Below are 12,565 nucleotides of genomic sequence, written 5' to 3' on the forward strand. Positions count from 1 at the left end.
GAGAAACAGCAATATTTATGTCCTTAATATAGCAGTATATAACACATATACTAAATGAAAAGTGACATTTTGTTAAGAAAAAAGGGAAAAAGAGTTTATTTGTAGGATAGGCTTGGTTTCACAATCATAACTGAGCTTTCTGCCTCCATCTGCCCCTGATCTGGCTGGCTTCTTATGCTCAGTTGTTTTGCATCTCCGTGTCTCAGCTCCTCATCCTACCCATCCCAGGCTGGCAGTGTGTGCTGTGGCAAAGTGTGGTACCTTTAACATGTGTGTCTATATATAAAGTCAGACTTTGACACTGAGCTCCCATAAAATAGTGTACACATTATCTGGATAGCCTGAACAATTTCAAATCTTCAGGTGCTGAGTTTGAGGAAAGCAAACCACTAGGTTCTCAGTGAACTTCTTAATTATGTGGAGTTTTTTTTTTCTTTTGAGTTCCAAGGTTTTAATATTATGTTTTCTTCTTTTTTAATCCTCTCCTCCGTGATGGTGAAAATGGGAAAAATACTTAAGAAAATCTGGGTTATTTCCAGATTTAGTTATGGATGTAACATAAAGCCCATATATCATAATACAATTGTGAGAATTTTGCAAACTGCGTATGATTAAAATCACTCTGAGCAGTAGGAATGAAAAGAGCAGTGGTTTTAAGAGAACAATTATGAACTAACATACACTTGCTTTTCAGATGCTTTACCAACAGTTAAAACTTATTATGAGGAAGAGGATGAGGATATCCTAGTTAAATCTTTCACAGTGATTTTAAGAAAAGTCTTATTTAACTTTTATTCTTTATTATTTCAGTATAAAGCTCTACAAATCTCATCTAGTTTGAGACTTCATTACAAAGGTCAAATTCAGCCTAGCTTCAGTGGAAGGTTTATGTACCTTTCAAGTTCTATTAGGTAATTTACATTTAGCAAATAACAGACACTTTGTTAAGAATATGCTGTAAATACAATTAAGAATAAATCACAGGAATTTTGATTTGAAAGGTATTTAGGTTGTTCTTTTCTGCGTGTGTTTTTGGATTGCACTCAACTAAACTAAATCTTTCCTTCATATTTCTCATTCAATGGAAATTTTAGCAAAAATGTTTTGGAAAAAGAGAAAAAAAAAGAATTAAAATATTCTTTCTGGAGTATTAAAGTTGCCAAATAAATCAGAGGCATTTTTGTCAGTTCTGCCTCTGGTGGCAGGTTCTTTCAGCATCTAGTGGGATCTCTGGATATGGGATAGGCCAGCCTTGCTGACAGCAGTGTCACAAGCCAGGGTTTCACATTTTTCACACTGCCCTTGACTCACTGAGTCCTTGTCAGAACTAATGCTGTTATTTTTTTAATATCTTTTCTTAAGAATTCAGTGGTGCATCTTGTCTCATCTCATGAGGAAAAAAATGGAAAAAAAATTAAAAGGAGGAAAAGCCTTTGTCAACAAATATGTCTGAGTTTGTAGGCTCTAAGGCCACAACAGATCATTTGGAGGAGCTAGTCTGACAAATTCCATAACACAAAGCAAAAAACCTCCACAAGTAATTTCTGCATTAGGCCTCTTATTTTTGCTTAAACTGCACCATACTCTCCACTCTCATTAGTGGTGCGCCTTCCCAATCTTTATTAGAAAAGCTTTTATACTAATAATGTTATTTATATAGGTTGTAAATCATCAGTATTTAGAGGGGTATAAAATATGGTGCCAGTTTTGAACAATTTATAGTCTAATATTTCTTTGCCGTGATGTCTGATATTCTCTGGATTCTTTTCTGCAGTGTAGTACTTTTTATTAAATGAATAACATTTGGCAACAGACTGTCTCAATTTTTCCTCATTTTTCTTCATTTTTTTCTTCTTTTTCCAAACTGTCTGGACTCATCTAGTGGGTTTTTTGTGGGGGGAGGTAAGGGGTTGCTTTTTGCTCATTTTTTGCAGTTTCTTTTTTTTTAATTTATTTTTAGTATATCTGTATATGTCTGTATTATTTATACTCTGTTTACCTCTTCCTTAACTTTTCAAATTATCCTTTCCCTTTTAATAAAATTCATCTGGGATAGTGGGCCAAACAACTCTGAGGTGTTTCATTGAAAAAGAGAGGAAAAGCTCAGCATTAGCTCTCCAGGCAGACTTCCTGGAGCTTGTCCAGTTCTAGCCTAAATTATCTTCATAAGACTATTGTTAGCAGTTGCACTGTTGCATTATGTATGATTCCTGACTGCTTCTAGTATGAGCAAACCACACAGTGTTTGGTTAGTGGTTTTCAATTTTATGCTAAGCTGTACAATTTGTCGGTGTTATTTAGGTTAATGTGCTATTATTTTGCATATTTATAGCTCTCCCATTACATTTTTATTAATAATGATGTCATGTCTGGTAGCAAGGATCAATAAGGTTTCTAGTGTGCAATGTTTACATATTTATATTATTACAGTATAATAAGTCTCTCAGGCAGCTCCCTGCATTGGAATCACTTTGTAGATGTGTCTTTCAGGTAATTGCATGCTGACAGTGTGCTTGAAAGCGTGCTTGAAAGCACGGTGATACACTGTGCTGAGATGAGATCTAGCCAGGCACTATTGTGCAGGCATCAGAACAGGCAATCTTTCTTCAGCGTCTGCGTCAGAAAATAAATGGTGATATAACACATCCATTTCCACTTCTCTTTTACCTATTGTGCTGCTTTTGCCCTTCCACAAGTGGTATTTTCTTTAGCATAATTCTGAAGAGTGTTTCTGCACTCACTCTCAGTCATCCCTTCTAGAGAAATATATTGAGCTTGCAGATGTGTACAGCACTTCTTGGAGGAAAAAAAATTCAGGCTCTTCCATGTAAAATTTCCCTTTCTACTCCCCAGATGCTTTATTTACTTCCCTTTGCACAGGCAGAAGGTTGATTTACTTTGTGCTCTATGCTGCAAAACAGCAGAAATACCAAGAAGAAAATAAATGTGGTCCCGGCTAGTGAGTAAAGCACTTGGCTGCTCCTTTAGCACACCAGAAGGCTCCTCAGTGACCCTGACCCAGCAGCTGAAGCAAGGGGAACACGCCTGCAGCTGGCTGCTCTGACCAAGACCCTTTGGGCACAAAGGCTGGCTTGACACTCTCCCACTATGCCACCACTTCTAGCTAATAATAGTGATCACTGCGGTGTGAATGAGTTTCACTGCCTAATTATATAGAGCTAGATTGCATCCTGCTAATTCCTTAATGAGTACAAGGAGCACTCTGTCTTGCCTGTTTGCCTGCCTGGATGTTTGTGCAGGAGCATGTGAATGCACAGTGGGGCATCCAAGTGTGTGGAGACTTTTCCTGCAGTGCTGGCTAGCTGAAAGGGACTGGCAAAAGCAGGAGCCACCTCTTCTCCAATGGTTTCCCCACAGGCGCATCCTAACCCTCGTGACCCAAACTAGAGCTTCCTGAATGAGAGTCCAGCAGGAACACTCTTTCAAGTTGTGGAGAGGATACACACTGGTAACCTGTGAAGTCTGGACAGTGTCAAGAGTTCACGCAAGGTAGGTGGCTGGCATAGTCAAATCAAGTGTCAGAAAGCAAGGGGATAGCACAGGAAGTGGATTGAGGTTGTAAAAAACCCCAAACTAACCACTCGAATGTGATTGAAAATGAAGAAAATGAAAGTAAGTTTTTTATTTCATATTACGGAATAAGAAACAAGCCAACAAGGATAATGTTTCACAAAATTTCACTCTTGTTTTCCTTCCAAAGGCAACTAATTGGCTTAAAACAGGCTTCTGTTCCTCTGTGAAAATGCTCCTGTTTCTAAGACTCCAGAGTAGAGGTGAAAAGCTGGAACATGGACAATTTATCTAAACAGAAAAATTCACCTCTTTTTCACTCATCATTCTCAAAGTTTCATTGTTCTTTATTGCCCATAAATTTAATATCTCACAGCTTGAATATTATGAGAATATAAAATAATTTTTCCCCTTTATGATTTTAAACACTTAGAGCTAGCAGTTTCTAGACTTTGCCCTATTGCCAGAAATTACTTTTTCCATTCTTTAGTAAAGGGAGATACTAATTTTTCTTCAAGAAAGACATGTCATAGCACAGCAGATCTTGAACTTAGTTTGGTGATCCTCCCCATGGCAAACAGTGACTGACACAAAAGCAGATCAAAAAACTTCCACCACCTGCACAGCTCTATCAAGAATTGTAGCTACAGATACATCAATGCCTCCTGGAGCAATAAACTATGCACACACATGCATCCGCTTTCTCTCTCCTCTACCCTTCTTCCTCCTAAAAATCATCTTCAAATCAGTCGTGCCCTCTTGCAGGGACTTGCAGGAAGCCATTCCTACAGAAAATCTCCAATAGGCCTGGGTGCACGTCCTCATCTAGTGAGCCCTACTTCAGTGTCTGAGGTTGTTTTTCAGTTTTGATTTAAATAAAAATCAAATTTACACAATGATTTGAATGCTTGTAGCTCTAGAGGGAAAAGCAGAGCACAAATAAACTATTGCTGCAGGCTTTTTTTAATGATGCATCGGTAATGAATCAAACACTAGTAACTACTGCAAAGATATAAAAAACTCTGGAATGCGAACTTGCATATAGCTGTGCATTCAAAAACTGGGCTTGGGTCTAAATTTCCTTCCTCCCATTTATTCCCAAAAAAGAAAATGCAGGTTGCAGTCATATGGTTTACTTGTTTCAAACTGTGCTGACATTTGCTGGTCTCCAGGATTTAAGTTAGGCCTTTGAATCTTTCCCATGGTACTTCAAAATGACACAGTTCAGTTCCTTTAGTTTGGTGTGGATACTCATGTTTCCATAATTTACTATTAGGGTTTGTGTTTATGGAATTAAGCTATGGTTTAGCTGCCATTCCCCACCAATGTAATTTCAGGATATTGTGCACATACTGTTTATGGAATGCTGTGGTTTCCTTCAGGCTACAAATACATAAAAACAGGCTACAAATTTTTAGCTCCATTTGGTGCTGCAGTGAGGAGCAAAGCAGTCTATAATTTTTCTCTGCAACTCTCTGCTTTCAGGTACTGTAGTCCTGGGTTTTTTTTCTCTTGTTAGTGTTGTTCAGGTAGCACAGCACCTAGTATTCATACCGTTGTCTCAAGTACAAGGATCTTTACAGAGCAGCAGGTCACATTTGAATCTTTGTGAATCTGGTCTTGAGTTTTAGCTTCATTAGAACTGCCAAAGCTGCATCTTGTTTGTAGTTTTGGTGAAATTGCCGATTCCTTAGACCATGGGAACCCTAAAGTCATATGAAGAGCTTAAATAAAGAGTATTCTTCCAGTACCTTATTATGTGGAAGCCTCTGCTTAAGCACTTTCAGTACATATTCCTATTATGACTAGCATGCTCCACTCAGAGAAAACCTGCATGTAAGCAGCCAAGACAAGCTTACGTGGGTAAAAATAATACATATTGTTTTGCATTCAAATGCTCAAAGAGAGAGCAAAAAGCCTTAGATTGTGAACAGAGACGAAAACCCCTGTTCTGTATGGTTCAGAAGTATGCTTGCAATGCTCAGGAGGTGAGTACAAGTAAGCAGAGGCATCAGAGGCACGTAGAGACCCGGCTTCTTATTCTGATGAGGCCAAATGTAATTCTTCTGTATTGAAACTCTGAGACTGGCTATAAAAATAGCAGACATTGATTCTGTTCTTATTTTGCGCATGGACCATAAGAGAAGCTTATGAAAATGTCAAGTTCAAATCACTGAAAAATGAAATTCTCTCTTTATTCTAATTTTGGTCTCATCCACACTCTTTTACTCTGCCTATATCTCCATTTATATGGAAATTTTTCTCCTCATATTGCCATAAAATGGAATTCAAAATAAAAACGAGGTCTAGAATAGTCTTTAAAAACTCATGCACAGAAACATATATACACAAATCCCTACCTTTTTTAACGTTCTAATTGAACTTCAGAGATAGAAAGCTAGGTACCTTATTCCAAAAAATTCAGTTTCCATGTCTGATTCTCCTATCTGTTAGATCTATTTTGCTTTATCTCAGTAGTAGTGATTAGGATATGACTGATGTTACAGAAATTGAAATCCAGTCAGTCAAGCACATAAATACTCACCTTGGAAGGCCATTGTAGCAGCTGTGTGTTAAAATTAGGACCTTAAGTACCGTGACATTTTTTGTGCGAGCAATTGGTAGACTGACCTTTCGTGACTGTGAGTCTCAGGTTAGCCCATCACCTTCATACTGCTTGTGAAACAGAGGTTACTGTTAAAGTGTATTTATGAATGTCTTGAAATCTTTCTTACTGTTGCCAAATCCTGCTGTACTCAGCTGTCCATCACAGTCACTGCAGGCTGGTGTCTCAGTGCAATTTTGGGATCTGTAATCCCAAAGGCTCATCCTATTGGGCCTCCAAAGCTATACAGGAAAGGATACACTGCAGGCTGCACCACAGTGTTAAGGCAGCTTACTGGTGTCCTGTTTATCCTAATTAAGGCCTCCAGGGTAATTATTTTCACAATGGGATATTAGGATAAAATTACACATTTGTTTTCAGACACAAGGCTTGTCTTAGTCTACTCCTCTTAAGTCTTGCTTTTAAGCTGGTCTCCTTCAATCTTTTACTTTGTAACCTGTAAAAATAATACAAATTGTTGATTCTTTTTAATACTGTAAACACATAAATACCATATACTATATATATAGAAATCATATCTATTATACATAGAACATATATAGTTTCTGGTTCAAGTGGTTGTTTGCTACTTGGCAAAGAATTTGTTTGAAAATAAAACAACACAAAATCTTGAGTGATACAATTTCATCTTACTGTCCTAGAAACACTTGAATTCTATAATTCCTGATATCCTTTATTCCTATTTGGGGGTGGGTTGAGGTGGGTTATCTCACTATACTATATGCAGTGAAATGCCACCTGATTTATCCAGACTAGCACAATTGGGGGCCTAGTATTTCACAAAAAATATTTAACAAAAAAATTGAACATAATGGGAGGAAAAAAATCTTATTAAATTCACAGACCTTTTTTTTTCCTTTTTTTTTTTTTTTTTTTTTTTTAACAGGACCAAGTTGTATTAAACTACTTTTCTGATTTTAGAAAAACAGAGGCAATTTTTGATGGATGTCATAGTGGTGTATGACTTAAACATCCTGCATGGGTGCTGAACTCTTCCCTCACCTTTCTCAATCATCAGAAAACAAACTGGAAGAGTGGAAGTAGCAAGGTCAGGTCAGGTGAACATGTACTTAAACATTTCATAGGGTGCAGTGTGCAGAGCAGTGATCTGCTCTCATGTTCCATTAATTCAGAGACAGCTGTCATTTATCTTTTGATGGAAGCTAGAGGTTGAAATGCTTGACACAACATATCAAGACTAATATGGAAAATCAGACCAGTGTGGGCCTTGTTCTTTAAAAGTGAGTTACTGTGCAAAGAGGTTTCATAATTCCCCTACTGATGTTTAAAAGAGAACTCTGACCACGTTTCTGCAAATACAAACTGCCCAGCTATTGTAAAAAGAGAAAAGTCCAAGGATTGCATGGGGAATTAACCACATCATTTCTATTAGAGACTATATGAATTGCATGGCTAAATCCTTGTGAATCTTCTTCAATGCTTTAGAGCTACATGTCCACAAGAGTCTTAAAGAGCTTTTGAAATGCAGGTAGGGAGGCAAGAAAATTAAATAACTGGGGAAGTACTGATTTTTTGCCCATGGAAAAGCTGACTGCATGATGACAACTCAGACATACCTGCTTCTTTAGCTGTCAAAGTATTAGCATCTGCAAGTCAATTTGGTGGGAAATACCATTAAAAAGATAAAAGAGAACAAAATCAAAAACAATTTCAGTAAAGACTCACTCAATAGTTCTGTAGTTCCAAGAAGTAAAAGTGTTTTCTACAAAATCCAAAGTGTGTGTGGGGGGGTTGACAGCAAGATGCAAAAACAAACCTCTAAAAATCACATTTAATACGAGAAACTATACCACATGCAATAGAAATAGCAGACAAATCAGCACAGCATGCTGCTGACTCAAGAAGGGTCTTACATGCGGCGAGGGGTTTAGCAGCATCAGCTGGTGCTTGTACAACCAAGTCTCTTACCCCTTCCCTGTTAGAGAATGGCAAGGATTCTCCACCATCTCTCACCGTTTGGATGGGGCTGTTCAGAGTACTGGGTCTAGGCAGGTTCTCCTTGCTTCTGGATGCCCAAACCTCAGAGGTCACAGTGCTATGAAGACATTGCCTCACTGACACCTCTGCCCTTCTAGTTACAGTGGTTTGCATCTTACCTTTCCTCATGGGTATGAACAGAAGATATTAATGGCTTGGAAAATAGGTGTTGACAAGATGTTTGTGTGCCTTTGTTCAATTTAGGCATAATACCACACAGACCAAAGCACCACCCTGTATTTCATAGCAGAAAGTTCCAGAGACCGCCTGGTTTGATATGATTTTGGAGACCTCAACTCTAAATTTAAAGGGTGCTCTCAGTAATCTGTTGTGATAGAGAAAATAGGCAAGTTCAGAGTTTCAGTGGTCAGAGATGGGCTATGAAGTTTTGGTCCTAACTCCTCCTGCTCATGACTCACAGTTTGTCCAGCCTGGTGTGCCTTGTCTATTCTAGGCGTGTCATCTTGGTGAAGGTCTGAATTTGAATTCACAGTTTCTGCCTCCTGAACTTAAAACTCTCAAGGTCTATATAATTTCATTCAGTCCTAACACTGGCAGGAGAGCAGTAGCATCAGAAGTTATTAACATACTCTCAGCTCAGCTTCTCACAATTTCTAGAAACTTACTCTTGTAGCAGAAAAAGTTCTGTGCTTGTCATTGCCTAAATGTTGTTGTATGATTTTTTTTTAACTTTGTTTGAATGTAATCATTTCTGAATCTGAAGAAATTAGAGGCAAAACATTTTTCCCTTGATAAAGAAAAAAAATCACTTAAAATATTTTCCTGCCAAAGCAAGAAAGAAATTAGAGTTGAAAATAGAAGAAAAGCTCTGTATCAAAAATTGGCTTTGACTGCAAAAGAGAAAAGTGGTTTTAATTGGTTCAAGATGCCTATCTCTTTTTTTTTTTTTTTTTCCCTTTTCCTTTTTCCTAAGTCACATCGTAAAGATTAATAGTTTGGTTTGCTTTCTGAGAAACTCTTCCCCTCGGGGTCGTGTTGAGTGTTTAAGTATTTTGAAATACATTGTTTTAAAATGTTAGGGACATCCAGTGCTGTGGGAAAATCTCCTGTGACTTGTAAGATGTCAAAGAGGTCTAAGAGAGCTTCATTATACTCCTAGGAAAAATCCTCACCTGTATGATTGAATATCACATTCTTTGAGGGATGTGTCGTACTGGGCTGTTTTGATGTTGCTCCATGAAATACAATGTTACTTGAAGTAAGCAAGATTAGTGAATCTGCCCATAGCAGCTATTTTCCTTCAGCTACAAAACCTCCTTTGTCCTGACTTTATGAATGGTTTTCAGGTAGGAAAATAATGGAAGATGCTGAGAGAGAGGAGAAGGGTGAGGAGCCTCCTTTTCCCTTGGCTCTGCACCTCAGATGTAAATGCTATTATTCTATTCACACAAAAAAAGGAATATGTGCTTGTGTATTTCAGACACAGGCAGCACCCTGGAGCAATTAAAAGAGGAACAAGAAAAGCTCTTTGTGTTCATTTCCATGACTCAGCCATGTGGGGCTGCAGCACAGCGCCCTGGTGGGTTTGAGTGTTTGAGGTCATGCAGTGCGGCGAGGTGTATGTGGCCAGTAGGGTCAATGTCCGGCTAGCAGAGGGCAAGGGCCGCAGTGGCTGCATAAACTGCCAGCCCCCATCAGCGTCTATAGGCTTCAGGCTGAGCTGGCTTGTGGACTTATCTTGCTGCCGAAGTGAATGAGAAAGGAGCGACGCACTCTGTGGGGGTTAACGTCGGTTTATTGATAGAAGCACAAACACAGGAGCACCAACCAGGCTATAACCAGGAACGGAGGGTGGAACAGGGTTATAAAGGGGGAGGGTGTACAGAGGAGGGGTTTGCAAGGAGCCAATGGGAAAGGGTGAAGGGAGGAACTTAACATAATTGACATAAGAGGGAACCAATAGATACAAAGTAAAGGAGGGGCCCCAGGACCACAGCCAATCATAACCCCGAGTGAGTGGAAGCTTCTGGCAAGTGGGGAGGAGTGGGGGTGATTGACTGGGCCCAGGGAGGAGGAAACAATATACAAATATGGGTAGGAGAGGGAGGAGAAATTATATAACCAAGAAAACTGACACCCCCAATGGCGGGAGTTGCCATGGGGATAACTTAACTGGCAGGGCTAAACTGGGGAGGGCAGAACCATTTACATTAAACAGGGGGAAATAATACATAAAATGGGGGAGTAATACAAAAAATGAGGGAACAATTAAGTAAACTAACCGAACACACTAAAACAGTGCAGCAGGCACGGTGCCTGGAACGGGCTGAGTGCCCTGCCATTGTATGTGTGCCCTGCCACTGTCTGAGTGCCCTGCCCCTGTCTGAGTGCCCTGCAATTGTCTGAGTGCCCTGTCCCTGTCTGAGTGCCCTGTCACTGTCTGAGTGCCCTGCCACTGTCTGGGTGCCCTGTCACTGAGTGCCCTGCCAGTGTCTGAGTGCCCTGCCCCTGTCTGAGTGCCCTGCAATTGTCTGAGTGCTCTGCCACTGTCTGAGTGCCCTGTCACTGTCTAAGTGCCCTGCCACAGTCTGAATGCCCTGCCCCTGTCTGGGTGCCCTGTCCCTGTCCGAGTGCCCTGTCCCTGTCCGAGTGCCCTGTCCCTGTCTGAGTGCCCTGTCACTGTCTGGGTGCCCTGCCCCTGTCTGGGTGCCCTGTCCCTGTCTGAGTGCCCTGTCACTGTCTGGGTGCCCTGTCACTGTCTGGGTGCCCAGCCATTGTCTGGGTGCCCTGTCACTGTCTGGGTGCCCTGCCCCTGTCTGAGTGCCCTCCCCCTGTCTGGGTGCCCTGCCATTGTCTGAGTGCCCTGGCACTGCCAGAGTGCCCTGCCACCAGATCTGTGCCTCCACATCACAGCAGTCCTTGGTGCTGTCACTTAATCTGTCTCTCAGAGGGCTGACGCCCTCCAAGCAGCTGCCATCGGAGGTGTGTGGCATTTTTTGGAATGGTCTGCTCAGCAGTTCTGAGTTCACTTGGAACATGCCTCTGCAAAACATGCTTGGCTCTGCTTCAGACATCGCTCCAGTTACGGAGTCACTGCTGCAGTTTGAAGTGCTGAGCCAACCTGGTGTTTTAATTCAAATTTCATCTGAGCTTCCTTTGATCCTTCTCATCTTAAGAAAAATAATCACCATCTTTAGGGTTTCTCTACACTTCTTGAGAATTTAGATCAAGGCTAGGAAGACAACAGTTTTCTTGAACAAAAGTAAAAGCAAAAAGGTGAAAAATGTAGATTTTCTCAGAACAATCTTGAGTCCTTTATCTAAGTTAAGGTCATGATATCTAAATTAATGTGGTACAGAGTTCCCCATGCTATTGTATGCACTCCTTAGATCTTAGGCTCACTGCACAGAAGAAATCAGGAGCTTCCCACCTTCCCTGTGAGTGGGAAGAAATTGCAGTGAGTAGGATGATACAAAATGCTAACAGCCAAGCTGATGCAGAGGAGGTGGCATGCATCCCACATTGCAAGGATGGAGCATATTGTGGCCTTCCTGTTCTAGGGGAGAAGTAATTCCTTCACAACTATATTTGCCGAATAGTAGCAAGACCTTTACCTAGAGACATAATCTGTTCCTTAGGGCTTCTACTGAATTAAATTAGAGATGGGTTGTTGCCTTTTTCTTACTGTTTTTCTGCCACAAGCACTAAATAATGATCAAAGATTTACCTCTAGACTGGAGGTTTGGCAAGATTCTCATACTCACCTTTAGTAAAATAGGGCTGGCACTAAGCACAGGATATGCCAAATAGCTTTGAAATATTTATTATCATATTAATGTGACCTTGCCCTCCCCTCCCCCATCCTTTCCTATTTTTCTCACTACATTTTTTTTTGTTATTTCACATTTTTCAGGTTTAAGGAAATCACTAATTTATATAGGGCATGCTCAAAGGCTTAGCATAATCATTCCTAGAGTAACATGATTGTCTCTATTAGGATAATCTTTCCCTTACTCATTACATGATTCATCTTCTTACCTTTTTTTTTTTAGGAGTCACAATTCCCTACTTTATTAGATTTGTCTTTTCTGAAGAATTGTTCTATTTTTTTAATCATTCTTTATTTTTCAATTTAACCTTTGGATGTGACATGGGAAATTTGCTTTCTTTCTGAGTAACTTCCCCTAGTTGAGACTCTGACCTGAGTCACAAAAAATTATTTGAGGAGAAACTACAACTAAAGCCTATGGTTTTCAGAAGCTGAGCACACACTTACCTTTCATTTTTGGTTCCTAAGAGATTGAGTTGCATTCTGATCTTTAATCTCTGCACTTACACTGTTTCCTTCTACTTGTTAAAGGATTGTATCCCCCCTACACCTTCCTTACTGAATAAGGAAATGCATATGTTTCAGATTCTGCCATGTGGGTGAGAGCATGCAGACCTAAA

This window comes from Zonotrichia albicollis, chromosome 1, assembly GCF_047830755.1.
Source record: "Zonotrichia albicollis isolate bZonAlb1 chromosome 1, bZonAlb1.hap1, whole genome shotgun sequence".
Taxonomy (NCBI): domain Eukaryota; kingdom Metazoa; phylum Chordata; class Aves; order Passeriformes; family Passerellidae; genus Zonotrichia; species Zonotrichia albicollis.